The sequence below is a fragment of the Oenanthe melanoleuca genome, chromosome 12 (assembly GCF_029582105.1).
Source record: "Oenanthe melanoleuca isolate GR-GAL-2019-014 chromosome 12, OMel1.0, whole genome shotgun sequence".
Taxonomy (NCBI): Eukaryota; Metazoa; Chordata; class Aves; order Passeriformes; family Muscicapidae; genus Oenanthe; species Oenanthe melanoleuca.
The window spans coordinates 14,990,204-15,017,135 of record NC_079346.1 but is presented as its reverse complement, the minus strand read 5'-3'; the positions used below and the strand labels follow the sequence as shown (position 1 = coordinate 15,017,135).

General features: G+C 41.0%; 1 protein-coding gene across 4 annotated transcripts in view; it reads right to left on the bottom strand.

The window, feature by feature from the left end:
* Nucleotides 1-13,669, bottom strand: part of PRKCD (protein kinase C delta) — a 59,209-nt gene extending 45,540 nt beyond the window's left edge. The window contains exon 1 of one of the 4 annotated variants that reach the window (XM_056501897.1): nucleotides 13,504-13,669. The gene's annotated coding sequence lies outside the window, so the exon portion shown is untranslated. The remainder of the gene's footprint in view (nucleotides 1-13,503) is intronic. The other 3 variants (XM_056501899.1, XM_056501900.1, XM_056501898.1) reach the window with 3 other exon arrangements.
* Between the last annotated feature and the right edge of the window lie 13,263 nt (nucleotides 13,670-26,932).

The window sequence follows — 26,932 nt, the reverse complement described above, 5'->3', positions numbered from 1 at the left end:
CACAGAAAAAGCAGGGAAAAGAAAGGAGAGCACAGGAACACAAAGTAAAAAGTGAAAGATGAGTTTCAATTCTTTGAAACATGTTCTACTAGGACTGATATCCTCAGAATGCCAAAATGTGTTTTAAAGTACAGCATTTGAGGTCTGAAATTGATTTCTCTCTTTCTTGAGGCAATATTAAAATTACATTTTATTATTTTCACACTTTGTCAAGAAAAGACAGGGGCTTTTTTCAGTGTGTTTTGGGGAGGACACTCATAGCCCACACCCCTTAATGAGGGTGCAGTGGCACTGGTTAGAATAATTGCAGCAGAAAGAAAAAAATATCAGCTTCATCAACATTTTAATTGAATGTGTTTTCTGGTTAAAATCAGGGAAATTTCATTCTTGAAGCACAATCTTGCAAGTGTGAAGCAAGAATGCAGGAATTCCTTTATTTCTCTGTCAATGTCAGTGCAATCAGGCCAGGTAAATTATGGCCATACCAAAATCTTTGTAAACACAGCAAAAGGAAAACTGGTTGTACTGCTTTCAGTCTGGTTTTGCTCAGGCAGTGTTCAAAGTCTGGTGAGCCCAAGTAACTCCAGGCACTATCCAATTTCTTCCTGATATGATGGGCTGTGCAGTACTTGAGGATGTGTCACAAAGCAAAGTCTAACAGCAGCAGATAAACTTGGATGTCTCTGCAGCAGGCAAAGCTCTGGGCAGGGTGAAGTACAGAGGTTTCTGGCTCTTGGGCTGTGAAGTAAGTAAATCAGCATTTTTCTTTTCCTGCTGGGCTCCTCCAGCACTGCTGGCACTGGATGGAGCTAACAGGATGAAATTCATCTGCAGTCTCAGGCCCCTGGGCATCTCCCACCAGTGCAGATCCCTCAAACAGCCCATGGCCACCTCCCTTTTACACTTCAGCCCTTTCTACTGACTTACAAAGAATGCAGTGTTTTGATCTGCACTGTTAGAACACACAACCAAACATCTAAAAACTGTTTCAAAGTAAAAGCTCACATTTTTATTTATTGCTTGGTATTTGTTGACACCTGAAAACAAAGAGCACTAACCTGCTCTCCAAAAGGTCAATTCAGAATTTGGACAACTTCAACATATAAATGGTGTGGGTATGAGCTTAGAAATGTGTTTATGAAAGGCACAGAGACAATCACCCTCTGGATTCCAGGATTTTCATTAAAAGAACAGAAGCCAACAGCCTACTCCCTCTGAATATGTGGCTTGCTAGGGATTACTTATTACTTGTTTGCATTAGCATTTATTTGTAGATGTTATTACTGCTCAGCTGAACATTTTCATTATTGATGAATGCCATATACACCTGATGTCACACATTTGAAAAGAAAAGAGCAATTGTACTTTTTGTTTGAGTTTTTGGGGAGACGCAATGAATGGAAAAATGGTGCCAAAGTCCTTCAGCCAATCCACTCCTCCTCCAGCCATCCAAGCCAAGCTGAACACAAACTACAAGAGTGCTACTTCTACATAACATGGGAATATTGAGAAAAATTAAATAAAAATGCTGCAACAGTTGAAGCAATTTCTTTGTATAAAGCCCCAGAGGTTTAAAGGACATCTCCCATTCTCTGATCTACAATCTGAGATTCCAGCTCATGGCTGCATCAAACACACAACAGGGGCTTCCCACAGCTTCTATCTTCCATTTGGTTCATTTACCACACTTTGTCTCCAATGGGAAAGGATTCTGCTCACTGATAACCAGAACATGCCCTACCAGCAATTTATCAGATCAAGCACTCATAATATTCAAAATGAGAAATTCTGTACAGTTGAGTGTGAAGGTTTTCAAGCTCAGCCAACCACAATCTGAGATAAATGTGAGGACAGTATGACTGGTTTTGTGCAAGTGCTTCCAGAGTAGCAGTCAATATAAGAACATGGCTCCAAGTGATACTGAGTGAGTCCAGCTGGAATCTTTGGAAAGATGAAATGGGCCAAAAAAGCTTTTCAGCTTCTTCTCCCAGAGGACAAAACCCTCTGTCACTCCACTCATTTTCCCCCCATCTTAGTAACATACCTGCACAGGCACAAAATATGTGAATTATACATGTAAAAACTAACTTCAAGGAAAAGAAACCTCTTAGAAACTTTATCATCATAAAGCCACAAAGAATGCACAGGAAAATTCACAGGTCTCAGGAGTATTTGCTTTTCCCTAGGATGTTGGCAGAACATCTACCTCATCATGTCCCAGCCAGACACCCACTCTTGGGTTACTGCAATAGGAAAAACAGGCAAAAAACCCTGAAACAAACCAAACCACCACAACCAAACATCCAAACCCCCAAAACCATGAACAAACACAAGTTTCTCTACCCATGGTCTGGGCACACAGCAAGCAAACAATTACCCAAACTTCTTGACTTGACAGAGCTACACTGGGGTGTTCATACACAGGCTTCAAAAGGCTTACACAGTACAGACACTGATGGACTGCAAAGTGGGGTTTTTGTAACTTTCCTAACAAATTACTTTAGGAGATTGAATAGCTAAGCAAATAAAAAGTGGTATTAAGTGGACTTTGGAAAATAAGACCCTGATCAGAAGAGCACTAAGCATGCAGCTCTCCATTTACTGCAACTTCACCCACTAGAACTCCAAATAAGAGCTAAAGGACCACAGGAATAAAACCAAAATCAGAGACACATAAACAGGCAAAGTTTTAAGTTATCTACCATTAGGCAGCAGGGTGACCCTATTAACCAAATCAAAACTAAACAGAGCAGAACAGAGATAGATTCTTCCACGTTGGCCTGCCTGGGACACCTTGCCTACAGCAAAAGTTTTCAATTACATGAGTCTGGCATCCTTTTTTGTGCTTTTGAGAGGATAAAACACTAGATATGGCTGTCTTTCCTTTGAAGTATTTGAATGCTCAGTGTCTGAGAAGCATTAAGTGGTTAATTCAAAACAGAGCCCTGTAACCCACATGGTTTGTTTAAAGCAAACAAAGAAAATATCCTTCTGTTTGAAACTCACACAAAACTTTTTTAGTACTAGGATCAGCTTTATTCACTGGCAAGCACAATGAAATAGAAACAAGAAAACCAGATTGATTAAAAAAAAAAAAAAAAAAAAGCAAAGAAAGAAAAATGCTCAAACCATAATACAAGGAGATGTTTTTTGCAACCTAGAATAGGAATAATGCTAAAACCCTTCCACAGCCCTCCAAACAAGATTTATTTGCCAGTTGAATGAAGTCTTAAAGAAAGTATAAAACCCTCCAGAATTCAAGCCTGCCATCACACATGATGTGTGTATCAAAATGTTTTAAAATAATTTAAAGCCTCTTCCTCACCGTCTATAGAAGCATCATTTCCCAGCAAATAATATTCCAGTAACTGACAGATAAAGAAACTGAAAATAAATGTGGGAGGTTTTTTTCTACTGACTTGCATTAAAGTCATCACAGATGTTATTATACAGTCTTATAACCAAAAAAAAAAAAAAAAAAAAAAAAAAAAAAAAGGAAAAAAAAAAAGAAAATTAAAAAGAACAAGTCATGACTTTCAAAGGAGTCATTTTCTGTTTGTGTGTGTCCCTTTGACAAAACTGAGATCATGCTATGTCATGACTTTCAGAGCACTTTTTACTTAAAAAATTTCCATTTAAGGTTATTACAGCCATAGAGTAGCTCTGCTAAGTAAAATCAGCTTTGTTATCAACCAGACAAAGCTCAACTTGTCGCTGCTGTGGTAATTAATTTCTTGTCATTTCACTTGGCCAGAAGGGGAAGAAAGGTTTCTTCCTGGATATTTTTCCATTTAGAGTCCTGAATCAGTTTGCAAGCTTCATCCATCAGCCACAGAGGCAGCAGGACTTGTGTCCACACAAGCAGCAAATCAGTTTATAAACATTCAGAATTACTGTGTTTGCACAAGCTTTTGTATTTAACTGCATCAATTTAAGAGCAGACTTAAAGTGGACTGGCACATATGCTTAGACAAGACTTAGCTATGATAAACTGACTCAGTCATTATATACCTATGTAAGAGCTCATTTTCTTCAGGGAAAAGATGGGGATTACTTGCTAATTTAACAATAATCACACATTATAGATGAATGGCTGGTTCATTCTCAGGGGAAAAAAAAAGAAAAAATCACTAAAAGAAAAGACTTCCCCTGCCTTTTATGTTACATTAAGTATTTATCCAAAATAAATCACTGGGAAATCCTGGAAAAGTCTTTTCATTATTTAAGTATTCTGGGAAAAAAAAAAAAAAAAAAAAAAAAAAAAAAAAAAAAAAAAAGGTAAAATTTGGTTCTTCTTAAAGTACAATAAATTCTGCTCCTTGATCCAACAATAATTACCAACTTCACATTTTATTTCAGTACTGATACACACACTTCTTACAATTTTAGAAGAATAGATGTAACTTAATCTCTACTGTACTTAGAAGAGCAGTGTTTTACACATTAAAATATATTTATATTCTCATAAACACATACTAATGTTTTACTCAGAACTATATACTATGTGCTAGCACACTGGATTCCAAGTATTGCTTACTTTCAAAACATATGCTTGAATTCAGTGAATAAGATATGCACTAACTCCATATAAGAAATCTGCATGAAAGTAATTTTTGCTTAAAATTTGGCCCTGCAAGGGTGCAGATATTAGAGGTAAAATGCATATTAAATTTCAAACAATCAGTATTAAAGACTCCTTGACAAGATGAGCTTTTTAAAAGGAGAAAGAAATGCTATTACATGTCACATTCAAAATCAAAATATAGTTCTGGGAAGGTGAACAGTGCTGCAAGAAGTCAGCAGCTCCCTGCTTCAAAGTTTTGAAAGGAGGCTTATGCAATGCAGAGTTCTAGAGATGGAAAGATTGGGTTCACAGTTATTAACTGGTAAGAGAATAAGGAAATGAGCACAGAACAACATACAAAAAGTAGGAGATTGAAACTAGAAGCGGATTTTGCCCACAAGAGGCTTTTGTTCTTTTCTCCAGCAGCAAGATGCAAGACAAAAAGAACAGAATTCAACATAAGGAGAGGCAATGAACAACTGGCGTATTTTGGCTTCTTCCCCTTAAATCCATATCTATATAAACTTTCAAGCAAATGAACATTTCTCTTTGCTTCAACTGCCACCCACTGGAAAAGGAAAGCAACATTAATTCCAAATTGCAAGACCCAAAATAGGTCAGAAAATCAATCTGGCAGACACTGGAACAGATTAACACCATAGGGTTGCCTGAAAAATCTTAGTGGCACTGCAAGAAATCAGCAAGCTTGCAAATTAAACTGAAACAAAAACCAGGATACAGCAACAAACCAGAGCTCCACTTCCTCTCCCCACCCTGGCCCTGGTGACAGCATTTGGGTTGTATTACAGAAGTTCTGGGGAGGAGCTCCTGAGGATGGAGCAGGAGCAGGGCTGGTAGCACAGGGTGTGACAGGGATGAGCAGCATCTCAGAGCCTGGCATTTGTCACCACTGTGGGCTGGCTGCTCCTGCCATGCTCCAGAACCATGTCTACACTCATGGCACTTCTCCTTCCCACCTGCTCTTGCCTTACAGCAGAAATCAATCAACTTCCTGCCCAAATGGCAGTTTCAGCATTCTCACTCTCCCTTACCAGAAACTCCATATTCCCTTCAGTGGCACGTGGGGTGTCTGTGGTGCAGATCCAACAATTTCATCTTTTGGGAAACAGAGCCACGTGGAAAGGCTTGCTGAATAAAAACCCATAAAAACAGAGCATTCTCACCCACTTGGGACATAACTTGTTCTAACTGGAGATAAAATGAAGCCACACTTGGACCCACAGTGCTTCCCCAGGTCAGCCATGTGAGGTGCCTGCACACCAAGCCTGCAGTGCAGGTGCAGTGACAGCAGTGACAGCACCCTGCACATGTGCCACAAACCCCACCCTTCCCTGGAACTGGCTGCTCTGCAGACAGGCAGCCCTGGGGAACCTCACCAGGGAAGGCAAAAATCACAGCTGAGACTGTTGAGGGAGTGAGCCCTGACTTCCTGGGGAGAAAAATCAACCTCTGGTGAAACGAGACCAAATAAATGGGGAGAATCAGATTCCAGAGGACCTTCAGTAGTTAGGATGTTCTAAGGTGTATGTGCAACAGAACAGATATTCTGCAACTACAGATGAGCTGAGAGGTACAAATCGATTGCAGATTCCCTCATTGTAAGGCTCCAAAAAACCAGAGAAAAGAAAAGAAATCCTAAGCACCTCATACAACCATGAGAGACCTATAAATTCTTTGTCCAAATAACATGCTTCTTCAAATGGCCTTTATTAAAAAAAATTAAAATGCACCAGGAAAAAATACCTGGCAATATTCCCTCATGAAAATCCTCTTCTGTTAATGTAAAGGTGAGGAATCCCCAGTGGAATGACTTCACTGGACTTGCACAACAAGAGGTGCTTCTTCCACTGGGCAGAGCTGGGGCCATGATACCTGCCAAAGTTGTAACATTGCTTCAAGCTGTTTCTCCTGCTCTAGTTCTCCAATATGATTTTTTCTAGGCAAATGCTGTCTGCTGACCCCTGGTTTAACCTGTCCTTCCCTGACTTGAGCTAGGTTTGAGTGAATGAGGGAGCTGGGGACCTTGGCATCTCCTCCTCAGCCGAGAGAATGGGAGAAGACATGTTCCAGTGCCATGGTTCACTGCACTCAGTTCATTGCAAAACTGAAATTTAGCTCTCAAGTTACCTGGCAAAGCCAAGGTCCAGAGCAAGATGCTCTTGCTCCTGGGATGCTGCTTCTTAGCTAAACTTGTCAAACAGAAATGGCAGCTGTCACCTCTCTACCGAGGAATGCGAGCGAATGTAACCTGAGAGGGTTCAGCTCCCTGACACGCTGACCTGCTCTGGATATTTGGCAATCAGCACCCCCAAGCCATTAGTGAGGCTGAGTTCAGCAAAGGCCACAGTCATCAGACACTTAAGGAAACAGCTGAGCCCTTGTTGAGCAATTCACAGCTCAGCATGAGCACAGCATTACAGACCAGCACACTGGATGGGAAGAAATGTGATCATCATTGATCAGCAAATGCAGGAAACAGGCTATTAAAAACGCTCTTTAAAAAACCCCAAATCCATCAATACTGAAAGCATCTACAGTCAAATCTACTCCTTCACCTGCAGAGATACTTGTTTGACTAAGGGTTTCAGATCTAATGAAAGAGTTCGTTATCAAAATTATAGAATCTGACTGCACCTGCTTGATGTAAGACAGCCATCTGTGTTCATTCTTACAGAAATGTACATTAAATGTTTCTTTTAAATAGACAAGAATAAATCTCACTTTCACATTTTCAGCAAAATATCCAGACACAACTGCGTTCCTTAGCAAGTGAAATAGTTTTTTCTCAACAGGCCCTGATGAAATCAGTGAGGTACAAAATACCCATTTTGGTTACAAAGTCACACCAGCAAGTGCAGTCACCAAGAGGCATTCCAAAAAACATCATAAACATCAAGAGATAAAACCTTCAGGGCAGTCTGTCATATTTCAAACATGACAGTCTTTCAATGTTATTACACTATGTCTCTTTATCTTGAGAACACTTTTTCATGAAAACACAAGTTAAAGCACATGATGAACACTCCTTGTTATTGGCTGGACCATATCTTCCTACCAAACTTCTGCACACAGGACTTCCTGAACAAAAAGGAGCAACTGCTTCTTTTAAGAAATACAAGATCTCCCTTTTGTTCAAGAGAGAATCAAATAAAGTCTACTAGAAAAGTATAGTTCAGACATCACACAACGTGTTAGCAATTGCTTCACTACCTTTGTACTCAGAATTTCCCACACAAAGACTTCAGAAGCCAAGCTTAACCTCAAGTTTGGCTGTTAAGACAGTTTTGATCATCTTTTCAAATATCTATCCACATGTCCAAGCATCTAAATCTTGAAAAAAAATAAAAGCTTTACTATCAGAAAGAAAACCCTGGTACCATAAAAAAAAAACAACCCTTCCTTAAGCTAGTGAATATTGATACATTCAATGCACTGAAGTAAATTAAATATCCTTGAAATGATGAGGAGCAAACTGATCCCGGCAAACACTCAGATTTCAAGAGTTCCTTTGGCAGAAAAGTCATGACAAAGCTCAAGCTGCATTTCCTCCAGAAACCAGATAATATGATAGAGTCAAGTATACAAAGATTTAATTATATCTCAATTAATAGGTGTTGATGGGGATAGGAGTAAATAAAATCAAACATTCAGAGAGTAGCCCAACACTTGAGTGCTAAACAGCAATGTAGTTTTCTCTTTGTCATCTCATCAGTACAAATTTATTACAAAATAAACAACGAGGCTAAACCAACACAGGTCTGGGCTTCTAGCTCCAGATCAGCAGCATGAATTACTTGATAGCTCAGGGGTGTGGGAAAACAAGCAGAAGTTTAGATTTAATGCATATCTTTCAAGATGTGCTGTATAGATAGCAGGCAGCCAGGATTAAACCAAGTCTGTAAATACCTAAATAATTTATGAGACTGCAAAGGAATAAATGAAATGCAAATCAAAGCCACTCATGTGCAAATGTACACGACATTTGAGAGATTTTCAGCCATCCACGAGATGAGAAACAAGATACTAATTCAGACAATTCCTGTGAGCCCTCTGGAGAGGAAAGAACTCCAGAAAAGAGGGGCACCCTCATTAAGGGGTCTGGGAAGAGCCTGTTTTAGGAGGCTTCCTTTGCCACAGAGTGTCCAAAGCAATGACACCCTGCCCTATTATTCAGTCTCCAAGGAGCTCTCCTGACTCCACTTCCAATGGGAAACAGGGAAACCACTTGGTCACATCTCAACCAAGTAAAACCATAGCCTGCTCACAGCTCTAAGCAAAAGTACATGGAATAGCAGGATATGTATAAACATTACAATCTGCTTTGTTCTCAAAAGCAGGTAGCACCTTGGAATTCAGAAAAACCTGTTCTGAGGCATAGAGAGGTACTGCTGCCTTTTTTTTTTTTTTTTTAAGTTTGATAGTTGCCTGATTAAATTGGAGATTTAATCTCACACCCCCTCCTCCCTCAGCAGTCAGACAAGTATCATCCAAGGCTAAAAGCTCAATGTGGATCAGTGCCATGAAGTTATCTGTGATAGTCATTCCCAGACTTTATGGATGGTGATTATTATCATATGAATACCAACTATGCTTAAGTATCCTCAAATAAACTTTTCCAGATAGAGCACTGCACTCAATGGCAAAGCAATTACCAGAAAACACATTAATTTCAGTAAGAGGATACCATAAAAAGTATTCTGTGGTTTTATGCACTTTCTTGGCTTGAGCAGTATTTGCAAAGAATTTATTTTATGGCCTGCCTCTTGGATTTGCAGCTATTGATATAAATCTGTGCTGCATCACTTCTGTCTTTTAGTCAGAAACTGTCAGCTCTATTGTCAATCAGAAAAAAGCAAAAGGTTCAAAACATAATTTCATGGATGTCAGGGCACCTTGCTGTCACCAAAAGGCACAGATAATATTCCACCTGCATAAATTTAATAAAAAAAAAAAAAAAAAGCTAACAGAAAATTATTTGAAGCACACAGATATACACATTAGATTTCTATCCTATTCAGCCATGTTACGTGCAATAACAGAGTCTAGTCTAGAACAGACCAGAAATAAACCCTGCATGACTCTTGCCAAGGTCAGATTTGCACAGTTCCCAGCACTCCTGTGTGCCAGACCTCTCATTTCTCTGCCTTTCCTGGTGTCTGTGGCACAGGAGCAGCACACCAGTGAGGCCTCCAGGCACAAAGGCAGTATGGATAACCTAGTGGTCCTGCAGAGTTAGAGGCAGCACATTGCTTCCTGTGGAGCAGATTTCTGCTGAGGAACTCAAATACCACAAAAACCTGTCGGGTAGCTCTGGCTTGGAGAGGCAGTGCCTCTTTAAGAAAGTGTAAAAACTCTTTAGGGTAGAAGTAACTGCCTTGGAAATGAGAGCACAACACAGAGCACTTCAGCATTATTTTACCAAGGCTGTAAAGAGCTCTCCCAGGCTCACTTCTGTTAATTGCATCTTTGCAAAGTGCAGCCAAGCGGATGCAGAATATTACTTTTCATGTGCTACCCAAATGGCTCTGAATGGGTGCAGCTTTCCCCCTTTCCCTACTCCTGCTTCTTGGCCTTTGACTCCACACAGAGCTCTACAGAAATAAAGTCTGCACTTGGATTATGGAGATAAAGGCAGACTCAGGGGAAGATGACAAGTTCTGTCACAGAGCAGCAATTAAAAACTACTGGAACGCAAACTGTTTTGGTGCTTTTTAGGCAGCTTTTGGACAGAACACCATAAGCAGAATAGAGAAGCTGCATTGCAATGCAAGGATAACCCCAGAGTAAAAAGTCACATAATCTTTCTCATCAGTGGATGATTAACAGAGGAATTTGGCTCCTAATGAAGTTAGCCAGCCCCCAGACTCCACCATCCCTTCTTGTCATCTTTCACATTCAGCTCTGACTCATGTGCAACTAACAGTTCAATCCCCAGCCTATTCTTTTTTAACTACTGCAGAAAGAATGGAGGAAAAGTACACACTTTGCAAATGCAGTGAAGGGGATGGTGGACCACAGGCACACATTGCACTAGGACTGCATCAGGAAGAGGCACACCTGAGTTAGCTTTGGGGAACTGAAATACTTGTGTCAATGAACACATACCTCAGGGCTGGCCAACACCTGAAACATATTTACACTGCCCAAGCCACCCTGGGGCTCGGGCACTGCAGCTCCCTGTGGATCAGCTGCCCTGAGTGAACTGGGCACATCCACACCTGCCACAGCCCCACCTCAGGCACAGCTGGGCAGTGGGAGGTGAGGAAGGGGCTCTTCTTTTTGGGAGCAGCAGCCAGAGCTGAGATCCAGCCATGGATGGGCAGAGTGCAGATTTGTGCCTCAGCACAGAGGCAGGGTGAGAGGGAATCTCTTCACATGGTAACAAGAATGGATGGTTGATTCAAACTCTGAGGCCCTGAAGCACTCACCAGAATCATGGGCTGGTTAGATTGGCAGGGACCTTAGAGATCATCCAGTTCCACACCCCTGCCACGGGCAGGGACACCTTCCACTTGGAGCAGCTTGCTCAAAGTCCTGTTCAGCCTGGCTCTGAACACTTCCAGAGATGGACTTAATCTGAATGGACTTTAATTGTCATGACTGTGGCTTTTAGACATCAAAATAAGCTCAGAGGCCTGAAAGCTTCTATGTTTTTCCCAGGAAATCAGCTACTTTAATAATAGATGGCATCTTTCCAAGAGTTATTGTTATTTCCTACATCCATACAGCATCAATTAGCCAAGTTCTCTTTGAGAGATTCTTCCAAAGATTTCTTTTCAAGAAATGTACCTAGAAAATTCCTTAAGTTTCTTAGTGTAGAAATAGTTTCTAAACAATTCATTCTGTGCAGAGTATCTTTTCTTCTATGCTGTGTGATCAAAAGTAAAAATTATTATGCTATTTCACTGTTGCATTCAATAAAAAACATATGACCCTATTGTATGATTATGTCTAATGAAAAGGTGGGTTATAATTCACGAAGCACAAAATGGCAAAAAATTTAACAATGAGCTGTTTTCTGGCAAGAACAATACAAGTATCTTCCTGATCAATTAAGTCACACATATTGCCTGAGCAGAATCACCTTGTGACTTTCTCATTACCCACACAGACATCACATCTGTGCAAATGAATATATTTTTCTGTATGTTTGTATCAGCCACTGAGTGGCAGCAATTCCTTCATACCTAAATCTGAATTATGAGATGTAGGATGAAAATCTCGAAGGATTCCAAATCTTAATTCCTTTGTGCTGCCCCTAAGTTCTTTTGTGTTTAGCAGTACAGGCAAAGAGTAACAACTAGTGAAATCTCTTATTGCTTCTTTCAATTTTTTAGCTGTTGAAGTCCCAAAAGTATCACACTTCATTCTGAATATCATACGTCCTCAGAACTTGGATGTATTCCATTTTACAAAACATAGTAAAACAATGTGGGTCAAAGAAACTGAAAACACCAGCATTTAATAACTTCTTAAATTAAAGCACACACCTGTATTTTACTATGAAATCCAAGGTAAGAACGAGAAACATTAAAAAATAAATCTATGATTTGCAGCCCTATGATTGCTTTTCTCCTCAGTATTTGCAGGTTCCCACAGCATTGACTTGGGGTGACTGAAATCTATCAGTCCAAAGACAAACAGCTCATTTTTAACAGTCACTTTCAGGAACTGAAATAAACAGGAAATCTTGCATATACACTTAAAAAAAAAAGCTTATGAATTATTGCTTAACCACTTAAGAAGCACTTCTTCATAGTGCTCTTGCTCAGAAATCTGTTGGTTATAGCTTCCTATTTGATTAGCACGGTGTTGCACGGCATCATTTGACAGATAGGAAGCTGAAGAGTTAACTTGCTATTACATTGTAATAGACTGTACGAGTTCAGAGCAAAAAAGATTTAAAAGTAACTAAACGCACTGCAAGTGTATCAAGGATTTTGATACTGATTATTTGCAGTTCAGGCTTTGAACGAGTGTCTAAAACCAGGTAAAGATCTATGGTTCTCCCACACCTATCTGTTCTGCAGAGTCAGTTCTCTCCTCGGACGCAGCAAGGGATGGGACACAGGGCAATGTCACATCCTTGCACATAAACCTCCTGTGAGATCTCCTTGCTCCAGATCTACACTCTGCTCTGTGCTACGCTGACAATCCAGAAGTGAAGTGGTGCAACAGTCAGGGCCCGCAAGTAAACAGATGTGCGATGTAACCACAGAAAGCTGTAATCCAATTATTTTAATATTTCATGCCCTAATGCAAACGGGGAATTCTCTAGCGATGAACTGAAAATTGTTTTTTAATAGATGCACGCCCGGCATGTAGGCACACAAAAGCACCAGGCATTCCTTCCAGCTCCTTCATTTCTTACTGTCTGTCGCCATTCAGCTGGAAACCCGACCATTTAAAAGACTGTGCATTTCATCTGCCCGAACTCACTGTGGCACGTAGACCGAAACAGAGAGCCGGGGCGGCTGGGTGGGAAGAAAAGTTGGTGGTATCAAAGTTGGCATTTCTGCCGGGAGGAAACTCCCATGTTCCTGCCAGGGACCGGCCGGGGATGTCGCCGCTCCCTCGCCCGGGGCACAGCGCGCTCCCTGCGGCCCCGCAGCCCTGCCCCGCTCCGGAGCCGCCGGTCCCGGGCCGGGGCCGCAGCCCCTGCTGCCTGCAGCGGAACATGGAGGCTCCGGAGGAGCAGCCCCGGGCCGGGGGCACGGCCCCGCCGCTCCCGCCCACCCCGGGGCACACGGGGCACGGCGGCTGAGCCCGGGGAACCCCCAATCCCCCTCCCGCTGGCTCTGCCCGCCGGGCGCCCCGCGGAAGCCGGGCGGGCCAGAGGCAGCCGGAGCCCGTCTCGCTTCCTCCTTCGCCCCACGCGGGGCAGGAGCCGGCGGGCGGGGGCAGGTACGGGCACTCACCGCGTCCGGGGAGCCGTCCAGAGCCGCGGCCGCCGCCGAGTTTCGGTGAATGTCCCGGGAAGCAGCGAGCGAGAGCGGAGGAGTGCGGGCGGAGGGGCGGGACGGAGCAGAGTGTGCCCGGCACGGCGCGGCCCGGCCCGGCCCGGCGCTCCCCGCCCCGCGCTGCGCTCCGCCCCCGGGCGCAGCTGCGGCCGCGCTCACCTGCTGCTGCTGCTGCTGCTGCTGCTGCTGCTGCTGCTGCTGCTGCTCCTGCCGCCCCGCCCTGCCCTGCCCTGCCCTGCCCTGCCAGCCCCGCAGCGCCGTGCCAGGCGCGGCTGTCCCTGCCCGGGCTCCGTCCCCTGCTGCTGTCCCCGCTCCCGCGCCGGGCCCCGCCCGAGGCTCGCTGCGCTCCGGGGCGGGCTGGGCTTTGCGAGGTTTTGTCCGCTGGACACCCGGACACAGCGGAGAGCCGGGTTTGAGGTGCTCGGAGTGAGCTGCGCTCAGGTGTCCTCAGCCTTTATTGCGTTTTTTGTTACAATATTCTTCGGGTGTTGTTTTATAACGGGGCCGAGCCCTTTAGCTCTGTGGTCACTCAGAGACCTGCTCCTTGCCTGGCGTGCCCGCAGTTGGAGCCTTTCCCTGGCTTGTTTTTTGGGTCCCAGCCGGGATCCCCCCGCCCGTGCTCCGCTCCGAGTGATGGGGCTCGGCCGTTCTCCAGCTGCTGTAAGCGTTTGTGTTAAAATGAGATATTTTAGGGATGGGCTGCAGAGCAGGAACGTGTGGAGTGTAAGAACCAGGAAAACACCTCCATACTTCATACTTTGTCATAACTTTTTAACTCGCACAGGTTACGTATAATTGCTCTCATGTTTTCATCATAAATGATCTCATTCAGCTCTAGCTGAAAACACTGATGAAATTCGCAGTGTTTTGGTGGTGCTGTGGTAACTGCATGTTTCTCCCGGCAGGTGCCAGACCCTGGTGTGCAGTGGGGGTGTCAGCATTGCTGGGCTGTGACCCAGCTGTTACATTGCTGTAGAGTCCATTCTGAAATGCCAAATTCCTCCCATTTGATGCCCAGCTTCTTTCCAGAACATTTCACTTGATAGTTACAAAGGTAATAAGTTAGTTATAAGGTAATAAGATAGTTACAAGGTAATGTCAAAGTTCCTCACTTGTTTTGTCTGACATCATCTTGGAAAGGCTATAATATGTATATAAATCATAGTGAATTTGTAGCTGGAGAGTCTAATTTGAAGAAATTTACTCCAAAATTGAGAGCTCTAGGAGATGTATTGCTAATCACAGTTTGGGTGAAAGCAAAGGACAGAATCATCTGAGGTAATTTCCTTTTTACTTCTGCTGCAAATTGATCTATGTAGTATTTTGTTCTTATGCATGATTAAGTGTGGTTTTTTTTTTTTTTTTTTTTTTTTTTTTTGTTTTTTTTTTTTTTGTAGGAACATATAAATTGTATGAGGACCCTCATTTAAAATAGTGTAGATTGCTGTTATGTTGAAATCTGGAGGGACTTTTTATGCATGAGCAGTTCATGAACGTCATGTTATAAAAGCAAAACTAAAACTAGTTTGAATGAGAGGAGAAAAAGCAGAAGCTAATTGTGGCAAGGAGTTTTCCTCATTTCAATACTTCCAGTGAAGTTTGGAGACTGCTTTAAAATTTTTGATTTGATTTCATGCTCTTTGGGTATTTAATGGCATGTAAGTGGTCAGAGAGTCCATTTGCATTTGTGACCTTACCATATAACGTTGCAACAAACCATTAGTTAACTACAGCTGCATTTCAATTATTTAGAGCATCACTGTTGTCCAAGTCTTTCTGAAACAAAGAGTCATTTCTCATTTGGATTGTGGAAAATTTTGCAAGACCTAAAGAGCTTTGCCTGTCATGTCTTTTTTCGGTCAATGGGTTCAAGTTGGATTAGGACTGAGCAAAGATGTAAAAATTTGATCCACAGGAAATGAAATGGAGAGTCTTCTCAACTATTAATGTGACTTTAGAAATGTGAGGTGTTTCCTGATACTGAGACTTTCTTGCTGCCTATTTTCTGTAATTTTTCTTATACAACTCAGGAAATATTACTGTACTAAATGCTTGGGAATGCTCCTACAGCTGGAGAGTCTTTCCTCAGAATAGAGTCTAATGCAGCTCAGAAGGCTTTATTAACCCATTTTTTGTGCAGTGGATTTGAGAGGGGGATGAAAGTCATTTCTTGGTGAACATCCTTTAGCAGTACTTTCAGTCAGCTTCTGAGTAAATAGTAAGAAGTGCTGGATTTCATAGTGATTACAGGTAACTATTGGAAAGGAAAAGGGCATTACTATCTCTGATCCATTTCTCTGAAACATGTCTTTGGATATTTCATAAAGAGAAAACAGTCCCAAGCTGAGTTAAATCATCTCTTTGGTAGCTGGATAGACATCCCAATAATTCCCAATCCCATGGTAATTCACTGCTTTGTTCCAGGAGATCTCTGAGGAGATGATGAACTACCAGGGCCTCCCACAGCTGGATTTTCTCTTGTATTTTCACACACAGAAAACCTACTTTAGGTGGGGCCACTTAGTTTTTTGCCATATGACAGGATGACAGTAAGGGATGATGTGACTTTGAACATGCACATTATAAACAAAAGTTAGAGATAAAACTTTCAGCTGCAAATATAAGTGAAAATTTTCAAGTGGAAGATAAGTGAAGCAGACTGGTGCAAAATCACTTTCCACAACTGTGTAATAATCTATTGGGAGCTGAAAGACTATATCTACAGTGCCTGTTACCTTCAGCAAACAAACCTGGCTTCAATCCTGATGGCAGATACTTCATTTATGCAAAGATGACGACTTTTGCAAAAATGTAATTTCAGAACAGGCTTTTGCTACCTTTTTTTTTTCACAGCCCCACTTTGTATCAGGACTTCATTGGTTTCTCAGTCCCAAGCCTCATTTCCTCTTTTCTGATAGTAGTGGGAGGTGTGAAGAGTCTGGTGGTGATGGGAGTTTCCACTCATTATCTTCTACACAGTCTATTGTGTAGATTCACTTTTTGAAGTGTTTTGAGCATTGTTCATTGTCTTCAGCTTTGCCTTAAGGTGGGGGTGAGAGGCTTGTGCTCCAGGTCTTTCCTCCAGGTTTTCATCCTTTTCTTTGTGAAGGACATGAGCTCTTTGTGGATTAGCAATGACACAGATACTGAATTTGATCATGTGCAGGTCTGGCTGCCATAAACATTTGGACTGATGTCCAAGTCAAACAGGGATTAGCTGCCTTTCCTGAAGTCTTGTAAATTTGGAGGTTCTTTTGATAACAACATACATTAATTTCTACTGCTTATCTTTGCAGATTTTTATACTGATTAAGAAGGAGATTCTTCTTTGTGCTGATCTGCCTGCCATTTGTTCTAACTTGGAACTGAGTTGTTTTTCCTACTTTGCCAGGGTTTACTCCTGTGAGTGTTGCATGTGCCTGTGCAGAGCTGTAATGGAGTCAGGAGCACTATCTGCAGGGGAGAGACTGGGTAGGCACTACACCTAGGAGAAATTATCATCTCTGTGCTTCATTTACTGTGTCTTAGAACTTGAAGATGAGTAATGTTCCATGCCTAGCAGAGTTTGAGTGGAATGATGGGTTTATTTTCCTTTTCCTGAGGATGAGATGTAGAAGTTAGTTGGCTGTGCTGGGGAAGATCCTGGTATCAGATGCAATTACTGCAGAGGCCTTTTTGTTATCAGATAAGAATCTTAAGAATTTGAGATTAAAATGAGGTATGCTTATATCCCAACCACTCCACATTTCTGCTCATTTGAAGGAACTTGTATATATGATGCATTTATAAACCAGACAAGTAAATAATTTCCTGACAGTTTTGCTGAGATGCCTGTTTAGAGCATTGTCAATTCTTGTGATGTTTGGTGCTTTTAAAGACTTACTTCCTTGAGGAAGTAATTGCATTAAAATCTTAGGGTTTTTTTCATCTTTCTTAAATAAAAACTATTTTTTATGTTTGTATACAAGGTAGATGCATATGTCACCTTGGAGCTCCTAAAAGATTGAGAATATGGGCTACATATAAGAGGAACCCAAAATCTCTCAAAGTTTTACAAATACCCCCATGCCTTCTATTGTTGTGGGTAGGAGACTGATCCCTGCATTTTGAACATTTGAGAATGTAGTGAGTTTTTAAGAATTGAAATGAAAAAGAGGTTTTTATGGTGTTTACTGCCTACACCCCCTTACACTTGGTTTCAACATGCCAGCTGCCTGTGTTGATTCTGAGCAGTGTAAGTGTTCTACTTCCCCTTGTGACAGCTTTTCTTTGCAGTTAATATAGATGGGAGAATAAGGAAGTGTATGTATTGATGCAATTTTCTTGCTCACCACAGTCCTATTCATAGTTGGTTTTATATTCCTCTGAGTGCTGGATAAAACTGTGCTGTGAAAGAACACAGGGAAATGTCTGATTTCTTGGTTGGTTTTCCAGCTCTTTTTTTTAAAAAAATAATTTTTGGTGTTAATTTAAGGTTCAGGACATTAAGAGTCTATTTGTGCAAAGAGTAGGCAGCATAGAGGGCACAATTCACACTGTGGTGTTCTCAGTCAGGCAGGGGGATTTTTTTGGTTTTTTTCCTTTTGATTTGCAGCTGTAAGTTGTCTCATCAATCAGCAAGAACAAGCTGGAGACCATCAAGTCAATGAATTTAGATCATCAGCTTGTAGTACCTTATGCTTTGGCTGCTCACCTGGGAGGAATGAAGAACTTCCACAGTTACCTTGGAATCACCTGAGGCAACTCAGGTGGCTCCTGCTTTAGCAGTGATGTCTCAAAGGTGTCAGAGCTCCAAGGCTGAGGAAATTCTGTCAGATTCTGCTATCTGATGATTTATCCCCATCTCAGCAGGGAGAGGCAGCTCTGTCCTGCTCTCTGCTCAGTGAGGGAGCAGGACATGCCAGGCACAGCAACCAGAGCTTGGAACAGGCACCACCCACCCCAGCCCTGGGACAAAGGGCTAGTGTTACTTTTACAGGTGATTGTCTTATGGTCAGAAGGTGTTAACTAAGGGTTTTCCTTTTATTAGTGTAAATGGTTATCCAAAACTGCAAATTCAATGGCATTGATGCATAGAGTTGGAGTTTTTTTGTCTTAAAATTCTTCAGCTACTGTCAAACAATAATGTTGGTCAGACCCACCCTGTGACTAGAACAAGGATTTCTTTGGAGAATGAAGAATATGTCCTGTTGTGACCTGGTGTGAGGATAAGGGTGTGCTTGAATCCTAATTTCACTCATCAGTTGTATCATTGTAAAGCACAGTTTGGCCACTGCAAATGAACAACTTTAGGCAGCTGGTACCACTAACATTTAATTCTTTTCTGCTTGGGCAGTGGGCTTGGGTATTTTCCCTTGTTCAAGTGAAGATTAATAATGCTGTATTCATGTCTTTCAAGCTGTCCCCCTTAACCAATCTTGCCTGTACTGGGGCACATAATATTTAGACCATTATTATGTTAGGATAGTCACTTAGTAGGATTTGTTTTTATTGCTACAGCCATTGCTGCTATCAAAAGCCAAACACGGTATCAGTGAAACAAGATAGTGTGCAAAATCAATCCTAGTAAACATTTAAAATGAAAGCAAACATCAATAATGAAACTGCAGACTGTGTGTTTGCCCAGGAGCAGGGTGGAGGATTGAGGTCACCTGCCCCAGGCACGTCATGGCTTCGGTGAACCACGCGGGGAGAGTTTGGTGAAGCTGATGTTTGGAGCCATGGCACAGATGTTGAGTCAGAAGACTTCAGAGAGAGATGTCAACACAGCTCTCCTCCCCACGTGTGGGTGAGAGAGAGTATTTGGGGGAAATAACTCTGCCTTGGCCTTGCCAAACGATGGGCAAACCGAACTCCCATTTCTTGTGTGCGTTCGCTGCTATGTAACAGGGTGAAGGAAGGAGTTAATGATGCTGTTAAAATCTGCTAAAATAATAAAGACACTGAGAATATTTACTCTACTTTTTAATGGATTCTTTCCCTGAGTACTTAGCAGTAAAAACATAAATTGAAGCTGCTGTTAACAGAGTTGGAAAGTCCATGTGCAGCAGAGCTACTTTGCTGTATCTGTAGACAGGCTATGGTGTTAGGGGTACTACAGCCAGTATTCCAGACATGCTCCTTGAGAAAATTCAGTTATTTTTTACCTCTTAGCAGCTGGGACATTAATTTTACTCAGCAATCTGTTATGTCTCTTGTCAAAAAGAATTAATTTTAAGGGTGTTAAAATTCTATTCAAAAGAGGCTGTAGAGTTGCTGGGTCTTGATGCCAGAATGGCATCTTGGGTCTGTTGAATTCTGGTGCATGGCCTTGCTCTGCCACACTTGGAAACTGTTTATGGGGTTAAACCCAGATTTCTAATTAGTCTTGATCTCATCCTGTATGTCTTTGAACCACTTTTAAATACATGCAGTTTAAGTCAGTTGGTCTGTAATCCCTTTTATTTTTGTAAGCTAGTTATTTGATGTGTAATTAAATATCCTGTAATTTACATATCATTATATATAATTGAATAGTTAATGATTTACATATTTTATGTTCTACAGCATACCTGAGTTTATATGATCATTCAAGCCTGGATAATCTACAACACTTCCTGAATATACAGGAAGTTTTAGTAGGCTTAGAGTTCTAGGTCACACAGAATTTTTCCTTCTAGTGAGGCTGATATTAAATATGATTCACTGCACGTCATTCTTGGAATTAAAAAAAAAAGTGGGGTTTCTTTTTGTGACAGGTAAGTGGAAGAACAATTCAGATACTCAAATATTAACTAGCTACCTTCCCATGCTGTCAGTACAATAAATTTTATTGCTAAGGACAAATAGGTGCTGTTTTTCTTTATTGGTCACATTCTTCCAATGATTTTGACTTGCTTGAAGGTTAGAACAAGACTTTTAGAGGGACAGGTTTGCTGTGCTTCCTGCTACTTCTACTCAGCAAAATTTTTAAAACTGCATTTGGAGGCAATTCCTTTTAACATTTCTTCACTTTTATCTATAGGAAAATGTGTTCTACATGCAGGTTTAAAGCAGTGAGGAAGCTTTTATGAGCTGGTTATGCAGAGAATGGCAGTGATAAAAATCATTTGGAGGAGGAAGAGGTGAGAGGAGTGGTAATAGTTCCCTTATGGTTATTCAAATTTTGTTTCCAGGGTAGGAGAGGGGAAGACATTCCTGGTCTAGTTAAATAAGTTTTTTATCTGCTCAAGCTTTTAGGAAGAAGTATAGGTTCAGAAAAAAAACTTCAGAGCAATTTAGAACTTCAGAAAAATTGTTTATTCTCTGTTAATGATTTTATATCCTCCTTCTCCTTCTCCTCAGAATATACCTGTTTATAGCAGCAGGGCAAACTCAGGTTGACTGAAACCTTTATGGCCTTTGTTTAAATGTAGATGAATGCTCTCTATAGACACAGTAGTAAGTGTCAGTAGTGGTGAAAAGGAAAATAATTAAATTATGGATGTGTCTGTGTCAAATGTATTTACAACTGTCCTTTAGGGGTCAAAATCTGGATCTACTCTTTTAGCTTTTACATATCTGGGAAAAAACCCCCACTGAATTGGCAAAGACCTAGCAAAATTTTATAATTTCCTTTTCAGAATTTGTGGGATTGCACTTCCTAAACATACAGGTATTTTAAATGGTTCTTTCTAGGCTTCTTCAGACAGCAAGGTTCTTCTAGCAGCAATTTAGAGCACCTGACCCAGATTCCTGTTCTGAGTTGCCCTATAGAGGATGGTTTTGTTTTGCATTAACTACAGGAAAAGTTTGTTGCTTAAAGCAAATGCTCTAGAATGTGTCCTAAAGTCTCACATGGAAAAAATCCCCTCTGTTTTATTCCTCTGACTACGAACTTGAATAGTTTGATAACAAATATGTATAAATACCAGTTTCATTCAACTAATTTGACACCAGGCAGAAAGTCTGAGCAGGGTTTTTTCTGTGTGCACACCTCTTGCTGGCAGAACTCTGGAGGTGAAGGTGAGGCAATTCTTACCTTGGGTAGGGGCTGTTTCTGTTGTGGGCACTTTACCACCTTAACTCTGACTTAACTGCTTGGCTGTGAAGCAAAAGGAAAAACTGCTGAATATCTGCCCACTATCTGCATGGTTCTCAGCACAGGGGGACAGACTGAGCAGCTCACAGCTGTGAAACAGGGAGTCATACCACCCCCAGCTCCTCCTTCCTGTCTTCCTGCCTACATGTTCTCACTGAGCACCTGGTGCCAGCTTTGATGCCTGCTGGAATGCTTCAGGCTTTCATTTAACTCTTGAAATATCAGCCAGGTGTCAGCACATCCAAACCCCAAACAAACATGGTCTGTTTTCTGCCTCTCTATTGAGCAGCATTGACTTTATAATGGGTTTCTGTGCTTGAGAGACGTGGGGTAAAAGGAGAACACAAAAGGAGGGCAGCAAAAGTTGTTCTTCTTGGCAGCTGGAGCTGTTATGATGGTTCTGACAGGTAGGAAAGAGCCTAAGCTCTGATTTTATCAAACTGGGTTTCAGTCACACGTGCAGCTCAAAAGGTTAAACTGCATTTGGCCTGTTACTTTTTGAGCACCTGCAAATACACGAGTTTTAAGGTTGATGTTTGTGAGTGCTGAAGTAGAGCCATACATGTACTCACATACCCTGCAATGCTCTCTTTGAAGTTGAATGCACTCGTGTGTGGGTCTCTGAGCTGCTCAAAGGCTGACTGCTGCATTTCATTCATCCAGCTGTAAACACCAAACACAAACAACCAAACTTGTCTTAGTGAAAGTTTTCAGGATCCAGAGTGTGTTTCTCATGAACCGAGTTCTGACTCCAGGTGGGTGGAGAGAGGAGAAAGAAAGGATTTTTATGTGCTCTTCCTTTTTAGAAACATTTAACTCTTGAATTTAAAAAAAAAAAGAGGAAATGATCACAACCATCTTGTATCTCATATTGAAAAGATTTAATTCCTTGAAACCTAATGCTTGTATTGGGTGTAACAAGAATTCACCTTTTTAAACTAAGGACTTCTTTGATAGGTTTGTGATATTGCAGTGAATTATGGAATTATAGTAACACAGCAAAAAGCTTCAATGTCATCCTAATCTGAACTGAAACCTATTTTGTTTCCAGGAAAAAATAAACAAATGGAGACTCCAGCCCCAGGGTCTGCTCCCAGGCAGGGCCATGTGCTTTCAGCTGGCTGCGTTTGCACGTGGGTCCAAATGTTCCAGCTTGGATTCATCTCTTCTTTACTTTCTCATTTTCTCCTCTGAACTTTTCCTGCTGGTTTTGTTTTCTTGGGAGTATCCTTCTGTTGGGCATTCCTTCTGCTGTTATTGTTTGGATGCTTCTGTGTTTCTCTTCTCTTTTTCCTTGTCTTTTCCTTTTGCTCTTCTTTTTTCCTCCTTTTCCAGGTATTTCTTGTTATACAAAATACCTTTAGCTTTAGCCCAGATTCTGGTGGACAAATGGTCACAAGGGAAATGTGCAGATGGTTTAAACAGATGTTCCTGTCAAAATCAAAATATTTAACTCCTGAATTCCTGCTGGACTAGCAGTGCTCCTGGTGCCTCTAATGAAAACTGCCAGAATGGTGGCCAGGGACTTGTGTGGCTCCTCTTCACATTGCATTACTTTAACCTGTGAGCTTTCAGGAGAAATGAAGGCTGCTGAGAAAAACTTTTATTATTTTCATTGCCATGTTAATCTGGAAGTCACTTAATAAAGATCTGTGCTTGTGCCAAAATGGGAGAACTGTTTTGAACTGGATGAGGGAATCCATCCTGAATCCTCTCGAGCAAGGCCTGGGTGAGTTTAATTTTAATCAACATATGCAGATTGTCACTCTTGGTTTGGTTTTGGGTTTGTTTCTGGAGACTTTTTTTTTTTTTTTTTTTTTTTTTTAGTTGGGTTTTTTTTCCTCTGTGCCAAAACTGAAGATGAAATATCGACATGTTCAGTGAAGAAATTGTGTGTCCTCTGGGGAATATTATTTGAATATAAATATATCCTTTATGCAAGTTGTTTTTCATATTTTCTAACACTGTGATATTTAAATCAAGTTATTTTTCATAAAGTTGTGATTTGGATTATCACCCTTTATTTAATCAGGAAAGATGTACAAATAATTAGTAACTGACAAAATATCCTAATAAAAATAGACTGTACATAAGTACAGTCATGGTGAGCTAAAAATGCAAGAATATGACTAATTTTTTTCAAGTGAGCTCCTTGTGAGTGCCTTTCAAGTTTTGGAAAAATGTACAATTTCAGAGTTCAGATGCTTTAATAAGAAGCAAGTTAAATACTTGAGTGAACTAATCCGTAGGCACAACAGGAACTTGATGGTATAGTAGGTGGTAAGATTCATTTATTATAAGTTATAATGGAATTTCCCTGGAACTGTATATTCCACCTACTTCAATTCACATAAATTCAAAAGACTGGCAATGTGCAGAAAATGCCAAGACATAAAAAAATTGGCATGTTATTGTAAACCATGGGACTAAGTATATGCCTGAGCCACTGCCTGTAGCTCTTGGGAGTTCTGGTGTGCCTTGTGGTCTCTATATGTTGAACTTGTGGTTCACATTTAGACACTTGTATTTGTCCAGAACACTGAGCCTGTGTGTGTTTTAATTCACAGCACAGAGCAGGAGGTGCTTCATGTCCTTCTTGAGATGAAGTCACATTTGCTGTATCCAATACCTGCAGTGATGTGTTAGAAATTTTCAGAATTCCATTTTTTTCCTGTTTGTTTTATAATCATAGATAGGCAGAAATTCTGGAAACATTCCAAGTTATTGGCATATTAAAGGGGCAGGGTTGGTTTTAATGAGTAACAGTTGGTTTGGGGCCACTTTGAACCGATTTCCTGTTATTAATGGAATTTTAGTGCACTGTTCTACTCAGGACAATCTGATGGCTCTTTCAGCTTTAAAATTTCTCTGCAGATTGAGGGACATTTATTTGGGCACCAGGAATAATTATCACATCAATCCCCTTTTTAATAAATACTAGTTTTGAATTCTGGTTTTGACAAAATGAGTCATGTGCATTTTGGTTCAAGCAATTGAAAAAACCTCAGTAAATTGAGTCCTTCCAGGTAGTGATTTGTTACCTGGAAATGTGCTCTTCTTTCTTCTTTGTAGCTTCATTAAAAGATAGGTTCTAAAAATACTTCATTGAAGATGAAAATAAAATATGTTTTAAAAATATATTTTAATATTAGGAATATAAAAACATTTAATATCAGGAAAATAAAAACATTTAAAAACTCAGAAAAACCTCCCCAAACCCCTAAAGAAACTCTGAGATAAAACTTTTTTTTTTTTTCACTTGACAACGTGCAATTACAATTTTGCATCTTAACTTGTCTTGTGAGTGATGAAGAGTCATTCCAAATCATTTAGCTTTTCTTGCTTTTTGTGAATACAGAGCTGTTGCTCAGATCTTGGAAATATCATGTGGGCTACAAGTCTTGGCTCAAATTTCAGTAGTAGGTACATTTTTCTGAGAAAGTGGATGAATCAGTGATATTGAAATATGTGATGTAGATGATAACACAGCTGACAGACTTAGGTGACATCTACAATATAGTATTATCATGAAGAGAAACTAATGTAAATTGATAAATCTACTTCACAGAGAGTCTTCAAATTGTTATTTTTAAGAACTCCTCATCCTATAGCACAGAGGCAGCCCAACCTTATGGAGATTTCTGTTGGAAATCTGCCTTATTTCCAGGTCCGTGTGAAGGAGCACAGATGATGGTTATGTCTTTCAGGTGTGGGTGTTTAAAACTGTCTGTCATTTCCCCAGTTTCAAGTTTTGCTCTGCAAGGTGCTGAAAGTTTGTGTGATCCAGGGAAGCAGGAAAGCTGCCTGCCTGAGGCCAGCATAGCTCTGAACTGGCACCTTTTGTTTTCTTGGTGGTTCTGATCGATGTGCGTGGCTGCTGTCGGGGCAGTTTAATTGTCATCTTCCTGGCATAAATGGTAGAAAGGATTTTCTTAGCTGTCACAGGGAATAGATTGAAAAGGTTGTGCTCATCTTTCCTTGATTCTCCAGCTCAGGATGCTGTTACCACAGTAATGAGGAAGTGGTCCCGTTTGGTGAAGGTGGTGGGAGGTTTTATCTCGGCGTTTGTGGGTGGGATTGTCGGGAGGGTCTCACATCAGTGCAGCTCAAACGGTGAGAGGAATTGCTTGTACTGATACCCCCTGGGACTGGTTGTGCCTAATACACCTGCATCAAGCCCCAACCCTCCCTGTAAAAGAATATTTTCCCCAGGAGTCTAAAACCAGTAGATCTAAATTTGTGTTTCTCACCATTCTGACTTTGGTAGGATCATTAGGACTGTTAATTAACCTGACCAAAGTAACAGTTTAACTGGTATTCTTGTGCTGGTTTCTTACCAGCTGCTCTTCATATCACATTTCAGCCATGATCTGTAGAAATTTTTGGTTCTTCAGAACATGCTTGAGAGAAGCAGCATGTTGTTCTTTCAGGTTCTGATTCATGTTTTATTTAGCACTGCAGATGAGGAAGGTGCTGGTTTGTACTGGTTGGACACTATTGCGCCCAGTTTGGGAGAAATTGTCTCCTGTGATCCCAGCATAGCAGAATATGCTCTAAAGGATGAGGTGTTTGGAGACCAGGAGAGCTGTTATGTGATCATTTGCTTTTGCTGCAAGATGAAAATAATACAGGTACCTATTGTTTTTAACTGCATTGCTGTCTGCAGAGAAAATCTTTCCTTAGTGTTATATATTAATAGGCTAAGTTCAGCTGCAGGGCAAGCAGAACCAGCTGCAAAGATAAAGAAAAACCACACCTGGGTCTGTGATGGCTGCAATTGTTCCAGTTTGGGGCTGCTGCTGTTGGGAAGTGCTCACCCACAGAGCCCAGGCTTGTGTCTGGTTTCCAATAAACTTGCTTTTCAGAATAGCTTGCTACATATGGGGGATCTTTGCATATATAACATAAAATAATTTAACATTTTCTGATTTTATTTTCATTAAAGGGATTACATATATTTAGTTGTTAAAGTCTGCTTTTATTAGTGAAATCTCTTAAGTACTGTAGAGTGCAAGAATGGAGAAGGTGCTCAGGTCTCTGCACTCCTGTGGCTTTGTCCTCAGCTTATTATTAACAAATGATCTGTCACTTATAACTTTGGTAATTTCAAACTATATCTAGACCACTTGCTGTCCCAAAAAGAGTTCTGATGAAATTTGGTTGGTGGGGTCCTGAAATACCTGGGTTCCAAAGCTTGAAATCCAGCAGCTACAGGATACAGGAGAGAGTTTGGAAAACAAATTCCTTTTAAGGAAGAGATGCTACTACTATGTCAGTGTTTAAACCCCATTCTAGACAACACTGCAGAGCACTCAGGTGAAGAGCTGA